The 18,999-nt window shown below is 35.4% G+C and overlaps 1 long non-coding RNA gene across 1 annotated transcript; it reads left to right on the forward strand.

Annotated features, from left to right (window-relative positions):
• Positions 1-12,871: 12,871 nt before the first annotated feature.
• LOC112906614 lies at positions 12,872-16,023 on the forward strand. Its single transcript, XR_003232462.1, has 2 exons — positions 12,872-13,075; positions 15,742-16,023. It is a non-coding gene; the product is annotated as an uncharacterized LOC112906614 (long non-coding RNA).
• The last annotated feature ends 2,976 nt before the right edge of the window (positions 16,024-18,999 follow it).

The raw sequence follows: 18,999 nt of genomic DNA on the forward strand, positions 1-18,999 counted from the left end.
AAAGTACTTAATTGGATAAGAATTAATGCTGTATTGCCTACAATCGCTTCGTAAATAAGTCATTATTTCTCATAAAAAGTAAAGGATAAAAATGGTTATTGTGGGTTATCCCTAAGAGATAGACATATACCATCACGGACTGTTTTGTAGACCTTATTAAGATGTACAATACAGTACATTATATTGATCTATCTCGTAGGCTTTAGCCAGCGTTTGCAATGTAAGCGCAAAAAAATGTGTTTATTTACGACATCACATTACAGACCTCTAAAATTATCAGTGTTTCTTTACTACATTATGCATGTATTATACATGTAAACCTTCCTCTTGAATTACTCTATCTATTAAAAACAAAACGCATTAAAATCCGTTGCGTAGTTTTAAAGATCTAAGCATACATATGGACAGACAGCGGGAAGTGACTTTGTTTTATACTATATAGTGATAGTGATAATGATTAGTTAGGCAGATCTGTGACGTAATAAGTATGGTTTGTCGTTGTTGATGTTGTCATCTCTCGTAGTTTAGTGATTAGAACATTGGTGCGTAAAGCCAAATGTCCCGGGTTCGATTCCCGGCGAGGGTATGAAATCAGCAACAAATTTTCCCTTGTTAACCTGAGGTAGTGGGGAAAAATTGAAAATAAATTTTCACTTTAACAAATTCCTCTCTTATTATAAAAACTACTTTAAAAAGTAATAAAATTTCTCCATAACCACAGTCAAAAGACCTTCATAAACCCATGAAAAAAAAAAAATAGTGAGATTTATAATTAGCTTCATTAGGAGGGATCAAGAGTAAACACTGAACTTAAAATAATACCTGAGAATAATTGTGCATATATAAGTAAAGTATCTGAAGTAGATACGCTTCTTATTTAAATCAGTACGTAATACCTTAAGAATTAATTAGTTTGTGCATGAATTCGTTATTATTTTATGCAAATAATTGAAAACACGCATATCCATAATATTATCTCACCAGGTGAGTTTCCCATGGATTATTAACAGTAGCACGTGATTGTTCGCCACGTGTTGGGCATCAGAATAACTACATATTATGTATCAACATTAACCGTGCACGCTCTCAACAACAAATAATATTCTTGTGCAATCACAGATTTTTCTCTAACGGTTTATTGTACTGCAGTAATACTATAAAAAGACACTTACAAACAACTACTTGCATTCTAACAATGTCCAAACGAACTTACAAGCAATTAAACAAGTCGCAAATTTCGTACACAATACCACTATAATTGGTTAATTAAATATTAAATTTTATCGTATATATTAGCTGTGAAATCCTTTAATATTTGCAGTTAAGGAGACGTGAAATTATGAATTTGCTTTAGCTAAAAACAAAAGTCATAGTATCATAATTTAAGATACTGAGATAACTAATATTATAACATTATCTGAATCAATCGATATTCCGAGATAAAAATGTTCAGTCTCTCAGAGTCTCTGAAAGAGAGACTCGAGTCTCCGACTCTCATCGAGTCTCTCCAGTGTCGCTGAGAGAGACTGTCGAGAGACAATCAAAAAAACTATTTAGCGTCTCTGAATGAAAGACTCGAATCGCTCATAGAGAGATCCTCATTTCGTATCTAGTCTCTGAACGAGAGACTCGAATCTGAACGAGAGACTCGAATCTAAACGAGAGACTCGAATCTCTCAATAAGTGGTGTCTCGATAGACATGGTTAAAATTTTCTAAGTTCAACATATTTCAGAAATCCCAGTCTTTCTACAAGAGACTCGAGTCTCTCAATTTTGCAGTTTTATTCATTCAGTCTCTCTGTGAGAGACTCGAATCTCTGAATTAACAATTTTATCGTTCAAGTCTCTCATACAGAGACTGTGAGAGATCCATAAAAACGCCTAGGCAATAACTGAGAGACTGTGAAAGACTCTGAGAGACGCTTTCAGAGACGCAGAAAGACTCTGAGAGACTGGAGAGAAACTGAAAATTTTTGTCTAGGAATAACAGCGAAGTTGTTTCAAAATTTCCGTGTTCATTTGAATCATTTCCAATAAAAATATTTGTATAACGAACTTCGCTAGTGCGAAACAATATCAAATTAATTTAAAAATGTCAAAAGCCATGATAACTAAGGCTAATACACAATTATAATATCGTCTTAAAAAATTGATTAAAATTCGAGCAAACTACTTCCTGTTCTTGAAATGAATTATTAACCATTAAACACAAAGCTGTTAAAACGAATTTGTCAATAAACGTACAAAACAGAGTGACATGTTCCTTTATTTATCTGGTCTATGTCTTGACTAAATCTAGAATTCATGGAATGTGACCTTTTAGCCAACAACAGGTGAACGAGAATGTAAACTGGCCTTTACCACACCACACCAAACAGAATAAATCGCAGTTGGTTTCACCAGTGTGTATGTATTTATGGCATATGTATTGCGTATTTACTATCTATCTACATGTAGAATGCATTTGCGTAAATAAATAGGAATAAACAATGAGAATCGAATTGAATTTATTAATTCTTCATTCTGATTTGTGTAATCCGTAGGTTAGTGTAAATACATGGGTATGTATATTACATAAATTGGATGTGCCTAAGCAAATTCTGGATGTTACGTACATTTTATAAGGTGTGTGACCTTAGAAAAACCTACACCTATGTAAGATCAATACAGTGTAAAGATTCTATACAGTAGGTTCATTCCTTTGATCTGCCTAAAATACCCACATTTTGAGCTTAACTGCCATATACGAGGAATGTTCATAGGCTTTACTGAAGTGATTAGTACAGATAAGCAAAGCAAGACGAAGACCAAGACTGTTCTAGTCTTTTTACTAGTCTTGATCTTGCTTATTCGGTCTTGGTTTTGGTCTTGCTCAAATACTTCAGGCTTAACCTTGGTCTTGTTGATATATCCTCGATATTGGTCTTAATCTTGCTGATTTAGTATCGGGTTTGGCCTTGATCTTGCATGTTAAGTCTTGGTCTTGCTCATTTAATCTGATACCACTCATAAATCCACCGGAAGTAATATTTTTTTTTGGATATGTGGTCTTAGCCTTGCATAGTTGGTCTTTGTTTTAGTCTTCGTCTTGTTCGTTCGGTCTTCGTCTTGATTTTAATCTTGCATTTTCGCAAGACGAAGACAGACCAATACTACAAGGCCAAGACCAGTTTTGCTTATCACTAGGTACTACTTTTAGATAACATTTTCAAAATGATTCCAACAAAATATCATTTTTCAATTAGACATTTTAATTCTATTTGCACGAATGTCAGGTATAATTCGATGGCTACCCTGGATAAAAATTTTCAGTCTCTCTCCAGTCTTTCAGAGTCTTTCACAGTCTCTCTGTTATTGTCTAGGTGTTTTTATGGATCTCTCACAGTCTCTATATGAGAGACTCGAACGATAAAATTGTTAATTCAGAGATTCGAGTCTCTCACAGAGAGACTGAATGAATTAAACTGAAAAATTGAGAGACTCGAGTCTCTCGTAGAAAGACTGGGATATGGAAATAATTGAACTTAGAAAATTTTAACCAAGACAATCGAGACACCACTTATTGAGAGATTCGAGTCTCTCGTTCAGAGACTGGATACGAAATGAGGATCTCTCTACGAGCGACTCGAGTCTCTCATTCAGAGACACCAAAAAGTTTTTTTGACAGTCTCTCGATAGTCTCTCTCAGCTATACCAGAGAGACTCGATGAGAGACGGAGACTCGAGTTTCGCTTTCAGAGACTTTGAGAGACTGAACATTGTTATCTCGGGTAAAATCATCTTATTAATCGTTATGTAAAAGAAACTTATACTGAGTATTTCTACACTGAACATCACTACGGATCCTGCGCCTTCCTTATCGGATGTTACTGACTGACGATTATTTATCACAGTCAAAGAACTCGGTATATTAATTAAAACTCTAAACGTATTATACATGCGTGCATTTGTATTTTTATGTATATATGTGTTGCACCTACAGATATATCCATAACCGGTCGAATATCTGTCCCCATCGTCGGTCCCTACCTTGATGTAAACATGAAAGTAGTCTCTTTACGAGGGTGGATTGATAAGTTTCCGGCCTGACCAAGAAAAACAAGGTTTTTAAATTTTTTTTTTTTTTATTTCTCAACATAATCTCCTCCAAGGCTGATACATTTCTCATAGCGGTGTTCCAGTCTATTAATGCCATCTCTATAGACTGATTCGTCAAGCTCCTCAAAATAACCATTTACAGCTTCGATTACTTCTTCATTGTCCGCAAATCTCTTACCGCCAAGCCATTTTTTGAGATTAGGGAACAGAAAATAGTCACTCGGGGCTAGGTCTGGAGAGTAAGGAGGGTGCGGCATCAATTCAAACTTTAGATCGTTGATTTTAGCCGTCGCAACGATTGACGTGTGCGCTGGTGCGTTATCGTGATGAAACAAGATTTTTTTCTTCGCCAGATGAGGTCGTTTAATTTTCACCTCGTGGCTCAAACGTTGCAATAAGTCTGCGTAGTATTGACCAGTGATAGTATTACCCTTTGCAAGGTAATCAATGTATATAATACCTCTTGCATCCCAAAAAACAGTAGCCATAACCTTGTTCGCCGAAAAAATTGTTTTTGCCTTCTTTGGAGTTGGTTCCCCTGGTCCAATCCACTGTTTAGACTGTTCTTTGGTTTCAGGAGTGTAGTGGTGGACCCACGTTTCGTCAACGGTTACGAATCGACGCAAAAATTCGCTTGGATTACGCTTATACAATGACAAATTTGCGGTAGAAATGTTTTTTCGAATCAATTTTTGGTCGACTGTTAGCAAACGCGGCACCCATCTTGCACAGAGCTTTTCCATATGCAAATGTTGGTGCAAAATATGTTGCACACGTTCATATGACATCTTACAGGTCTCAGCTATCTCACGCACTTTCAATCTGCGGTCTCCCAGCACTATTTGATGAATTTTTTCGATCATATCTGGAGTTGTGACCTCAACGGGGCGTCCTGAGCGAGGCCCATCAGAGGTGCTCACACGACCCTTTTTAAACTCGGAAACCCACTGCTTAACGGTTGAATATGACGGGGAGGATGTCCCCAGTGTTGAGTCCATCTCTTTTTTAATTTCCTTCGGCGTTAACCCCTTCAAATAAAAGTATTTGATGACAGCACGATTTTCCTGCTTTTCCATTTTTACGAAAACCACAGAGGCGTCTTGTTCAGCGTGCTGTCAAACCTACACTAGCAAGGAGATCGGGCTGAAACTATAGCTACAAGCTATCCAAGGATGGTACTATAGAATGTCACCTCAAGGTAGGCCTAGTGGCGTCATCTCTTGGTTAGGCCGGAAACTTATCAATCCACCCTCGTATAATCTCGATCGCTGTTCAAGTCCACATTCTTTAAATTTAAAAATGGATTTTATAGGTGAGTAAAATAACAAAAATACATGGGTTTTAAGTAGCACAACCAGTTTCTGTATTCTGAACTATGAAAGAACAACTGTCGATATCTCTGATAAGGCGAATGAGGCTAATAATTTTATGAAGAAATTCTAGTTATTGAGTTTGTACTACGTTATTTGCTCGAGTTTTGTTGGCAGTGTTCCAGAAACAGAAAGCACTTAACAGTACCATACAATATTCATAATGTTAAAAAGGGAACACAGAAATTGACAATGCTGAGCCAGAATTAACACTGAAACTGTGCAAAATTGCTCATAAAATTACTCAAATTTGCGGCAAGAATTAAGGTCATCCAACACTGATTAACAATATGCTCTTTGTAACTTCATTATCTTCTATTTAATAAAAAAAAACTTACATTTTCTTCTATATGGAATTATTACATGAGAAAACAAAAAATATTCTTTTTGATAATTGCTAGAGTTAATAAGAGGAATTATTCTACTCTTTTTAAACAATAATCGTCAAAGATAGTTCTGATAACAACCAGAGTTAATTGTCAACCCATTTTTAGTAATAATCATGAAAGATAGGGAAGATTCTAAATTACAGATTGAACCCTAGAAGCAGCAGTGTTTAGTCCTCCGTAATCTAAGACCAATTTAAAGTTAAGAACAATTTGTTGCATTTAATTTGCAGATTGTCCTTAATTGTTTTTGATTTCTAATACAACAATATCTCGGAAATGAAACTCTTCGAAAAAACATATGTACTATATCCATAATTATTTTAATAATCTCTTTTCTAATTTTTGATTTTGGAAAGTTTCTTCAATGTGCCTACCAATGAACCATATGCAATTTTGCTAACGAGTTTAACGGGATTTTAACCTAAAATTGTGGACGGATAAATGTTGCCATCATATTTGCATGATTATAATGCGTACCTATAAAGATGTCAATCTAACCACATACGTACATCTATTTCTAGCTATACACATGTCATTATTTAATTTCACTGTCAATTTAATGGAGCTACTTAGATGTATCTTATATTAGAATACAATAACTAATGTCATTTCCCATATCTATCTCATAAATTGTTACCTTGCAAGAAACAGTTTCTAATCCGAAGAAAAGTTTACGACAAAAAATTAAAATGCCAAACTAGATAATTTAGATTTATAATTAGAATAATCCTCCGGCAGTTTGAGTCAACTGTAATCCAAGGTTAACTGAAATCGCAATAAGGGATAAACTAGATTTTTGCAGAATTAAATCCTTAATACCTCTAATTATCTATACCTAATTAGATGACGACATACTGATAGTTCTTTTATATTAATCATCTTCAAAATGGAATAATATCAGTTTAGTTGATGCTTTTGAAAACTAATTCGAAATTCGAAATCGGTAATCACAACTTCATTAGTCTTATTACTTTATCTCATGGTGATAAATGGATAATCAGAAAACAGTTTTAATTTTTAATCCTAAATGTAGCTGTTTGAATCTTACAGTTTCTTGTCTTATGTACATTATAGGACTTTTTGTCATTGAGGGTTAAAAACACTTAAAATATTTAAATTTTCTTATTCGTTCATGTTCAGATTAAAAATCAACAATTTTTGACGTTTTGGGCATGTTTAAATGTCAATATTCGGTCATAGGGTCATGGACACAATTTAACATATTAATTAATATGCAAAGAAACGTTAGACAAATTGTTTTTAAAAACATTCAATTTTTCTTAATTTCTTTAACAGCAGGTGCATTTTAGAAAGTTTTAATTTGCTTTATAGCAGTGTTACTAATAAGTATAATTTTAAACAATTTCTCTTGTAGATGTAACCAGCGCAGATCATTTTAGCTGATGATATCTATTTACCATCAGGTAATTACAAATAAAAAATAATTTCATTTTAAATTGCACAAACACTACTTGCAGAAAATAATTGACTCTAACTAAAGGTTCGTTACTGAAATATATATATATATATGTAGGTATACATAGAAAACGAAGTATTTCAGCTGTGCTTGAGCCTCCTTAAATCAAATAGAAATCCTGTTAACTGTCAGGAACTACACCAATTATCTGATGATGCTAATGCTAATAACGTAAAAGTGTTACTATTTGTGTACCTTTTGTATTGTGGTCGAATCAAAAAAAGAAAGTAAACAAGTGCTGATGAATGTCAGACAAACGTAGATAAATACGTCGTTGAATTTAATTAATTATGCCACTTTGTCAACTAACCATCAACAAAAATGGAAAACATAGTCTTAATTTGCATCAGTCTCCTCCTTTGGGAAAATCTAGACGGTGCGGTGGGTGGACATTGATTGTTAAGTTGCATTTAATTCGATTTCATCTTGTTCAAAAACATTGCTTGCCTATGGCCACTATGCTTTCTCTTTTTGTTTCGGTAGGTAGGCGGTTGGATCCATTAAACAAAGTAGCAAAGTCAAGAAGCTAATTGTTTCATTGTTGCTAAAAAACTTACTTTCGAGAACTGGTTGGTACATACGTGATAGAAAGGGTCAAAAAAGGATCTGAAGAACATTTTGTTAATGTTACCCATATATTATCTTGAACTTTCTATTGGTAATCAATTTGTTTCTTTCATGTTTTTTTAGGTTTTCATGGTCTTTTGCTAATAAATATATGTATAGACACATGTATATTCAAGAGCTCTCTTATTATCCTTTAATTGATTCAACCATGGTATATATTTTTTATTATGAAATAACGCTTTTTACCATTCCTAAAATACGTTGTTTTTTTCCTTAATTCGAGGTCGAGAGCACAACAGAATCGTAGAAGACCTTTGGGAATAAAATACAGCAGCATCTCTCAGGAGTCTGCAATTCACACCCAGGACGAAAATCCACGCGCCGTGTAACAGGGGCTTCAGAAACATATTAAAGCCATGTTACACGTAGCGTGGAGAATAAATTTACATTCCACGCGTCCGCCACCGCGTGAAAAGAAGTCAAAGAAATCAGTAGAACGCGCCTGTTTGTTCCACGCCGCACCGAACCCGTTACACGGAGTGTCGATTAGCAATCCACGCGCTATGTATCAGCGGCTTTATAGATATTATTAGGCCGTGTTACACGTCGCATGGAGCGTAAACCTGTAATCCACACGCTGTGCAACGGAGCTACAGACATTTTAGGGCTATGTTACACGGCGCGGGGTGTGTGTGGATCGGCATTCCGCACTAGAACACGGTTGTTCGCTCCAGGCCGCGCCGAACCCGTTATACGGAGCGTGGAATAGCAATCCACGCGTTATGTATCAGGGGCTTTATAGACATTTTAAGAACATGTTACACTGCGCGTGGAGCATGAATCTACATTCCACTCGCCCGCCGTCGCCGAGAAATGAAGTCAAAGAAATCAATAGGATGCGCCTGCACGTTCCATGCCGCACTGAACTCGTTACATGGAGCGTCGATTGACAATCCACGCGTAATGTATCAGGGGCTTTATGGACATTTTAAGAACATGTTACACTGCGCGTGGAGCATGAATCTACATTCCACGCGCCCGCCGTCGCCGAGAAATGTAGTCAAAGAAATCAATAGGATGCGCCTGTACGTTCCATGCCGCACCGAACACGTTACATGGAGCGTCGATTGACAATCCACGCGTTATGTATCAGGGGCTTTATAGACATTTTAAGAACATGTTACACTGCGCGTGGAGCATGAATCTACATTCCACGCGCCCGTCGTCGCCGAGAAATGAAGTCAAAGAAATCAATAGGATGCGCCAGTACGTTCCATTCCGCACCGAACTCGTTACACGGAGCGTCCACGCGCCTGCCGTCGCCGAAAAATGAAGTCAAAAAAACCGACAGGACACGTTTGTCCGCTCCAGGTCTCGCCGAACCCGTTCACGTAGCGTGGATTGGCAACCCACGCACCGTGTTGCAGGGGCTTAAGAGTCATATTAAGACTATTGTATATGGCGCGTGGAGCATGAATCTGCATTCCACGCCCCCGCCGCCGCCGTTGTGACCCGTTAAACTAGACGTAAATTGGCAATCCACGCGTCATATAACTTTAGAAGCAGAACCAGGAGTTCAAAGAGGTGGATATAGACTTAGATTATATTACTGTTTGGAAATAGTTAGAAGTAAAAGTTGCTCCAGTTTTTGAGAAACGCCAAAAGTGGCTGAAGATAGGCCGTAGACCTTACGATGCAGAACAAGTATTTCGGCTTTTGACGACAACATGTATAAGTAGGTATCGCACCCTTATAATTAGTAATTAAAGAAGTCGTATAATTAATTGATCGTCGAGACAGTTTATTGCGAAATCGATATGATTTAGTAGTCATTTAGGTCATCGACGAGCTAATACCATCGTACTAGGTAGGTTGCCGTTTACTTAATACTTTATCTATCGGGGATTATGCGGTGACAGGGTCTGTAGAGTCCCGTAACTGAATTAACATACTTGGTAGGTTTCAGAACAACAATATTGTGTTCTCAATACACTATAGGTGCCATATACATACACCGCGTTGCATGCAAACGTATGTAAAGGGTGTGTATGTATGTATACATCGTACGGTAATACATACGGAGACGCCACCGTAATTTCAGCGGCGCATCTACTAACTGTAATTGTAATTTATAACAAAAGGGACCAAGCGGCAAAACCGTAGCATAATGAACTGCTAAATCCCCCGCTTTAATGTACGAAATGAGTTATGGCACGATTAACAAATAAAAATGGCCGCGGCGAAGTAAAACTGTGTTAACCCTTGAATGCGGACAAATAAAACGTTACGACGCGACGTCACGTTAAACGGCCGACTTTTTCATTCGGAAAACAAATGAATGCTCAAGAGTGTTGAAATTTGTCGCCTATTTTCTGGTCTATGTACATTACTAAATCATTTTTAAATGTTTACAGGTTTAATGTAATTGCCCGCTTTATTGTCTAGTTCTGATATTTACAAGTGCTATAAAACTGTATATTTAGGATTACAGTTAGGATATATTTCCCCAGAAATTTTTATAGCCAAAAAAGGTTGTTAAAAAAAAATTATTTGGCGTAAAAAAGGAAGATTTTTTAGGTCCTAGCGGTTCTTTTACGGTTCCTTGTCCAGAATTCGCAAATGTTTTCTAAATAAAAATTTGACCACAGTAAATTTTGACTGTCAACTTTAATTTTTTTAATTTATTATTTTGGTATTCCTAGACAAAAATTTTCAGCCTCTCAGAGCCTTTCAGCATCTCTGGGAGCGTCTCTCACAGTCTGTCAGTTATTTTCTAGGTGTTCTTATGGATCTCTCGCAGTCTCTGTATGAGAGACTCGAACGATAAAATTGTTAATTCAGACATTCGAGTCTCTCACAAAGAGACTGAATGAATAAATCTGAAAAATTGAAAGACTCGAGTCTCTCGTAGAAAGACTGGAATCTCTAAAATATGTTGAACTTAGAAAACCATGTCTATCGAAACGCCACTTACTGAGAGATTCGAATCTCTCGTTCAGAGATTCGAGTTTCTCGTTCAGAGATTCGAGTCTCTCGTTCAGAGATTCGAGTTTCTCCTTCAGAAATTCGAGTCTCTCGTTCAGAAACTGTTTTCAGAGACTCTGAGGGACTGAACGTTTTTATCTCTAGATGCACTGCATGTAGTTTTTAGTTTTAAAATGTTACTCATTATTTTCGTTTTATTTTAAAGTTTCATTAGAATTTCGGTTTTTGTTTTACAGAATTTATTATTTATTTTGAAGAATATTACTTTATTTTTCATTATTCTTCAATTTTGTTTTAATCCTAAACATAAAAGTCCCAAACGTCGCATCATTATTCACAAGTATTTAAAGAACGTATTAATGAACATGTAGCCTTTAACAACAAGAATTCATTGAAAACAAAAAAGCAATACTATTATAAATTAACTAACTTCTACGTTCTTACAGAGTCACGGGTGAGCTCACGCGAGTCCTTTCACATCGTGCATCATTTTTAGCTAGCACCTATTAGAGATAAGGTACCTATCATGTGGTGAGTGTTCTACTTCATTTAACAAGTACATTATTATCGTGTCTTTATTGTTGCAAAGTAAGTTAAAAGTTATGGAATTATTTAACTTTATCAAAGCATCATATAATTAATGTACAAAGTATGCGACATAAACTGTAAAAGCTTTTTTATTTGCCAGAATAAAAGGACTATAAAAGGAATGTAAAAATTACATGTCAGAGTTGGACTTTTTCCCGACATGTACTCGTAGGTACATTACTTTTATGTTCATTTCTTAACTTATTTTCTTTGATGATCCAACAGATAAAGAGAATATGCAGCTCTACGCTATAAACTGCGAGAATGTTTAGACGTGATTACTTTCTGCAGAACTTTTAGGAATTGGACGGTTGAACGTAAATTTTCCGTCAACTTCTGATGTGGTAGACAAAATGACAATAGTTACGAAAAGACATTTAACAGAACTAGACTTAGACATGGTCGAATTTTTGTTTTTTTTTATTTCTAGGATGGAAATTGTGTTCTCTTTTTAGTAAAATAGGACGACGTCGAGAATTCTAAAATATTCCGTTTCAAATTACCACTTGCTTATTTTTGAATTTTAGGTGACTTTGTTGGCTTTCCATTATTGCTATGTTTCTCAAGGCGAGGCGTGATGGTACATAATCTGAATTAAAATACTTTCCTAAATAAATAATAAATTGGTTCTTATTCTGGAATTCATGAATCTTCGTCAAGATCTTTTTCTCGTTATACTGGAAAAGATAACACTTGTCAATATAAATTAAGAAACGAAACAACGGAACCTAAAATTTTGGAAAAAATACGGAAAATAATTCTTAACTTATAGATTACACGAAAATTAATAAGTAGTCTATGGTTTGAACATAACGTGGTGAATCCTTCAATCCTTTATTGTAGAATTACCCAGAATCACGCTGCCGAGTACTCAACACCATTATCTGGTGCCTGGCCGGATTCTAAAGAAGTGTACCGGATCTAAACGGGTACCCGGCCTATTTCTAGTTCTTACATTCCTGATATGGGCAAGGGAAAAAAATAGGGAAAGAGCGAACATAAAGATAGGAGACGAAAAATTAGAAGAAGTGGCCGATTTTAGATACCTAGGAAGTCAGATAAGTCAGGACGGAAGGAGTAGTAGGGATATATAGCAGAGGATAGCGCAGGGTCGTGTCGCCTATAATAAAAAGAAATCACTTCTATGCCCGCGAACGGTTAATTTGGAAATTCGAAAAAGGTTATTAAAGATGTATGTTTGGAGCACGGCGTTGTACGGGTGCGAAACATGGAAAGTGGGCGCGGCGGAAAAGAAAAGATTAGAAGCGTTCGAAATGCAGTGTTATAGGCGGATGATGAGGATATCGTGGGTAGAAAAGGTTAGAAATGAAGAGGTATTGGAAAGAATAGGACAACAGAGGACTCTATGGAAGTCAATAAAANAAACCCATGTTTCTCACATGGTCAATTGTATGTTGCCTGTTCCCGTGTTGGAAAACCAACAGATTTGTTTATCTATGCGCCAGGTAATCAAACAAAAAACATCGTATACCACAAAGCACTACAATAATAATAATAATAATAATCTCTCGCTGGATGGCTGGATCAAGGGCCAGATACAGAAGGCGGTAATCCTGGACACGGCGCGCATTGTCAGGAGGTTCCGAAAAGTAGAGGTACGTGTCCAACCAGTCTTAGGACTGACGACCTTATGATGATGATGGGCCGAAAACGGAATCAGTAATGAAATGGCTACCCTTCGGTTCCTTTTTTTTTTATTTAACACTCAATCTCATTGACCTAACTCTAATAATAATATCTATACATTAAAATTGTCCCCGTTTCTAACTGACGAATATGGAACACAAACGAGTTCATTAAATCTATTCGTTCTTTACAAAGCATTTAGGCATTTTATGTAGAAATTTTCATTAACAAAAATTCGTAAATGTGCTGCCATTCAGTTGTGTGCGCTTCCTATTGAGAGTTTGTGTTCACTAGTTAAAGAAAATTTGGAAGTAGCGCTCAGGCTCGCAAACTGCACGAGTCTAGGCTACCTAATTAGCAAAAAAGCTAAAAAAATAATCGTTGCAAAAGCTTTTCATCACTCACATTCCACTTGGGACGAAGCGGTAAAGCTGAATTTGTTCAGTTATTTCGTTAAACTCAAAGTAAACAATATTCACGGATCACCTGCCTCTGCTTACATTATATTTCATCAGACTTTGTAAATAGTGATGCTCATGAACTCGGTGCGCCGTATTTGATTTTGCTTTAGTGTTGACACACTAAAATCGAGTTCTTGACAATTCGCTTGTTTGATGGATACATGCAGTGTTTGTATTTAGGAAAACTACAGCGAGATACTGCTAGAAATTCGTATATAATTTTCAAACTGAATTATCTACTCCAATGTTCACAACATCAAATTATTAAAAGAAAAAACACGAATTCGCTGCTTTTTAATGATTAAATGACCCACGAAACATCTCACCCCAACATAATAACGAACTGCTAGCATTTTTATATAATTTTCAAACTGAATTATGCACTCGAATGCTCACAAAATCAAATTATTAAAAGAAAAATCAGAAATTCGCTGTTTGTAATGATTGAAAGACTTGCTAAACATCTCACATCAACATAACCTAATTCTTTTCTGTTTTGTTATCTTTTCCTCTTCTTAACGGAAAACCAAGTTGCTAACAATAGAGAAAATATGAAATTATCTATCAAATGGTAGGGATTTAAATATTTTTTCGATTTCTTTACTGTTCATTACTTACTGTGGTAAAAAAGTGAATTTTTCTATAAAACTAGTGACGCTTGAAGTAATTTTCCAAGAAGCCAACCTTTACCTTACCCTTAATAAAGAGGAAATATTTGTCTATAAAATACAGACTCCACAGCAATCTGATAAAACATTCGTTTACCTTAATTTTAGATACTTACACACTTATGTATATTTTGCATTCATAATCTGGTCAGTTATTTCACTGCCTTTGTTGTCTCATTTGTTAGCAATACCTTTTTTACCAATTGACGATGTCATAATACACACAATCATGTACAGCGGAGGGAATTTGGCTTCTATTTAAATGAAAAGTTAAGTAGAAAGCTTGTTATTAGCTGGTACCACTGCAAAAGCGTTTCAAAATTTAATAATAAAGCGGAAATCTAACGCGCCTGCTGTTGACTTCAATAGCCAACCTATGACCTATTCGACACCCCTGAAAAGTTTGTTCAATAGAACCACCTGCTCGGCTGCCTTTTACTGTAAGATCGACACGAGTCCGCAGACACAAACGCCCTTAATACAAAACAATGTTATGTAATTGCAACCCTCGCAGATATTCTTTTCAAAAAGTGCGCCACTGATTCTACAAACTATTGTGACAATTATTTTATTATTTCAGTAGGTATACTTCATTTACTTTCTCTAGTGATGTGTCCCTTCCAATGTCTTGGATGCGCGCTGGCAAAATCGTAGGTAGGGAGAAAAAGCTCATTATACTCTCAACTCTTGTTCATTAAACATACTTTTTCATACAGTACCTGCCAAAAGTTTTGTTCAGTCATGAATAGTAGTGCGAGTCGAAAACAAGCGTTAAAGCTTTTAATATGTCTTCAAATATAAATAAACATCTCGTTGATATTTTCAGTAGTAAATGGTACCAATAACAGCACATTTGAACAATGCAATTGTAGTGGATAAAATGGTCAATTTTTCCGTGCAGTACTGTACGGATTATAAGCTCCTCACCGGTTAAGAGTTTGGCCGAGAGTTGCCTCCTTCCTTTTCTGGCCTGGTGCTGTTCTTTTCTACTTTGCGCCGGTCAAACTGAAGGTCACATAGCTACAAAAACTAAACGAATAAAACAACTATACGTGAGAAACTGAAGCATTATCATAAAAACAGTTGCACAATTAAGATAATCAAAACAAATTACTTATACAAATATCTGAACATTTACAAATTTATCTATATATNTTCCGACTGATGTGCCATTTGAGTTTAAACGACTACAGTTTCCAGTGCGGCTTGCTTTTGCTATGACTATAAACAAGTCCCAGGGGCAATCATTAAGTGTTTGTGGTATTAATCTAGAAAACCCATGTTTCTCACATGGTCAATTGTATGTTGCCTGTTCCCGTGTTGGAAAACCAACAGATTTGTTTATCTATGCGCCAGGTAATCAAACAAAAAACATCGTATACCACAAAGCACTACAATAATAATAATAATAATAATCTCTCGCTGGATGGCTGGATCAAGGGCCAGATACAGAAGGCGGTAATCCTGGACACGGCGCGCATTGTCAGGAGGTTCCTCTCTCTGCGGCCCTAACCGCCGGTAGCTTGGGCCCTGCCCCGTTGCTGGCGGCACCCTAGGTTAGGTTTTTTATACTGTGTTTATATTTTGTACTGTATTTTTTATTTTACTTTTTATATGCATTTTATAAAAAACCTAGCCTAAGATCTAAAGTAAATAAAGGAGATAATAATGAACATTCAATGTCATCATATGTCATTTCATTTTAGCAGCGATAATTATTCTGTTTAAATAAGTTTAAAATCCCCGGTCGAAGACGGGGCGAGCAGCTAGTATTATATAAGTACAAGATACCTTGTACCTGCAAAGAAATATTTGCTGTAATAAGAATCTCGATTATCATTTTTACATTACACATGATAATGTCGACCTTCTTCTTCTCGCGTGATCAACAATTAATGGCCTCGTCAAAGAAATGTTATTCAAAAAAGATGCATTTTATTATTACACACACTCAGCCTTGCCAAGGTAGATACATACGTTCGAATGTAAAAGTAATCGAACCTTCCATGGGTACTTTGCAGAACGCTATTTGCTGATCAATTCTTATGCGTTATTCATAATAGAACACGGTGTATCGATCAACCTTTTCAAGCAGTAACAAGCGATATCCATTTAAATAAAATATTGCATTCAAATTATTCCCCGAAGGCGTGTCAATAATACGTTGCACACATGTTAAATACGCAGAATAAGAAGTTATTAAATACTCATGCGGTTTTTTCAATTATTTTTTATGTTAGTTAATTATATATGTTTAAAGTCTGACTCAACTTTACCTAGCTTCATCCACTAGTGAAACAGTAGTATCTAAATACCAAGTAATGTTACTCTATATTAGTCACAAACGACCTTACAATATTTATATATACAAGGAAATGCAGTTTTTACTCGCTATTAGCAGTAATATTAACTAAAAGGGGATTAAATTCTTGATCGGTAATTTATTTGATCTCATCAACACGCCATATGCAGTCTCAATAATTCACTGTCCAAATGGAAGGTGCTTCATGCTCTAACATTTGAAATATTTCAAATAGCAGTTTCGTCGTTGTTACTGCTGTCACCTCTTGTAGCTTAGTCAGAAGAGAATTGGTATGTAAAGCCAAAGGTGAGGGGTTCGATTCCCGGCCAGGGTGTACTAGCAGCAACAAGTAATTTTCACATTAATATTAAATATTAACCACTTTTAAAGTATTATAATATTGCGTAGATATATGTTGTCCTTAACAAACTTGCTATTTTTGTGGAAATAATAGTAAACAATGACTAACTTAATGACATAAAAAGGAGTAATTTCAACCACTCAAACGATCGAGAGAGTCGGAACTAATTTCCAATTGGGAAGCTGATGTCTTCCCATTAGACCACCACGTCTCTTGAAATAGGTGTAATTAGTTACGTTTCGATTCTTACTAGTTATACATCTCTTGCATACAAATATGCTTCTTTTCTTAGCCCTTAATTTCCTTTTTCTCTTTTAGTTTTCCTATTCAACTCGGTCCGGAATCCAAAGCATATCATGTGTTACAAAATGACGTTTTGTTTATTATTTCAATAATTAACAACTACAAACGGAAGTAGGGCAAGTAGTTTGCTGATTACTCACAAGATGGTGAACTTACTTCTAGAAATACTCTACCAAATGTAACTTCTTATTTTTTTTATCGATTAACTGTCCTTCCCTAATTTCAAATGGCTTTCTCGTATCCAAAGTCACACTCGATATATTTCCATTTGACTTTTTCGCATTATTCATTTTCTAACTGGCCACTTCTCCTTTGAAATATAGAATATATGTCGTCTTCCATTTTCCTCGGATTTGTATTTATCTTTCCTATGGATTTTTTGGAGTACAGGCAAGAAGCTCTATGAACTATGAATGACGATTTATATTCCATCTTATTCAAAGAACATTTGAAATTTAAATACGCTAATGATTTCCCACTGAAAATGCAAAAATGTTGCATTATGGATGGGGTAAAGGCTAGGTGGATTTTACCTAAAATTTTACGTAGACATTTAATTGATAAATGTATTACTTTAGTTTAAAACTATTTATTATTAATCAACGAATTTCGAGGATGAGAAATCTTTGCCACAAATTAGTTAAGAAGAAATCTATTTCTAAGATATTCTTCTAAGTTTCTAGATTATTTTCCTATTATATCCAATTACAAGTATCGCCATCTAGTGAGTATTTGCTAGTATTAATGGATTTCATGTGTTAAATACATTACTGACCAAGAACTTCATAGATCTTCACTCTTCACCTACATTAAACTAACCGTTTTATAATGTTAATATATTTATGTAAAAAACATATTCGGAAAATTAGAGAAAAAAGTAAACTAATAGAAGATTGGATGAAAGCAGTAGATGAAATCAAAGAAGTGAATTCACTCTTCACCTACATTAAACTAACCGTTTTATAATGTTAATATATTTATGTAAAAAACATATTCGGAAAATTAGAGAAAAAAGTAAACTAATAGAAGATTGGATGAAAGCAGTAGATGAAATCAAAGAAGTGAATTCCGGAATAAAAATTTGTTCACGTCATTTTAATGCACATGATTATATGTCAGCAAGTATTTACCATCAGCCATAACCTTAATATTTAAAACTAGAATCATACTAACATTATAAAGTGAGAAATTATTTATTCCTGTGTAATTGATTTAACACAATTCTAATGATACGATATAAGTATTTTGAGGTTAAGAACCTACCTGCTGCAATACAACAAAGTTGCAATAATGTGTTTGCAACGTTCTCTTAAATCGGCTTTGCACGTGCAAGTCATTGATATGATATTGCTTAAATCACCCAGAATCACCTCACCAATTATATAACGTGAATCACTTTTTAAATCCGAAGTTTGTAAAAAGTAGGCAGTAAACTTGACGGAATTTGAAGGCTAGCTTCCGGATTTGTTATTTCCGAATTTTATAATGTGATTGGCATTAAAAACACGCTCACCTTCAACGAAATTTCCTTTCCGAGGCTTTGTGTCAGCCCAATCACATATTGTGTCAATACTTATCATTTTATCGTAATTTAAAAACTTGGAAATTGCACGGTACACTATAGGAACTACGATAAATTTTCCCTAATCGGCGCCATGTTTTTAGGCTCCTCCCATTTGACGGATCCCAATACCCTCTAGTATTTTATTGATTAAACGTTGCAAAAATTTAGTATCTACAGTCAATATTCTCTTATTTTTAAACTACCACTTATTTCGTTCT

Source organism: Agrilus planipennis, unplaced genomic scaffold (assembly GCF_000699045.2).
Source record: "Agrilus planipennis isolate EAB-ADULT unplaced genomic scaffold, Apla_2.0 scaffold10, whole genome shotgun sequence".
NCBI lineage: Eukaryota > Metazoa > Arthropoda > Insecta > Coleoptera > Buprestidae > Agrilus > Agrilus planipennis.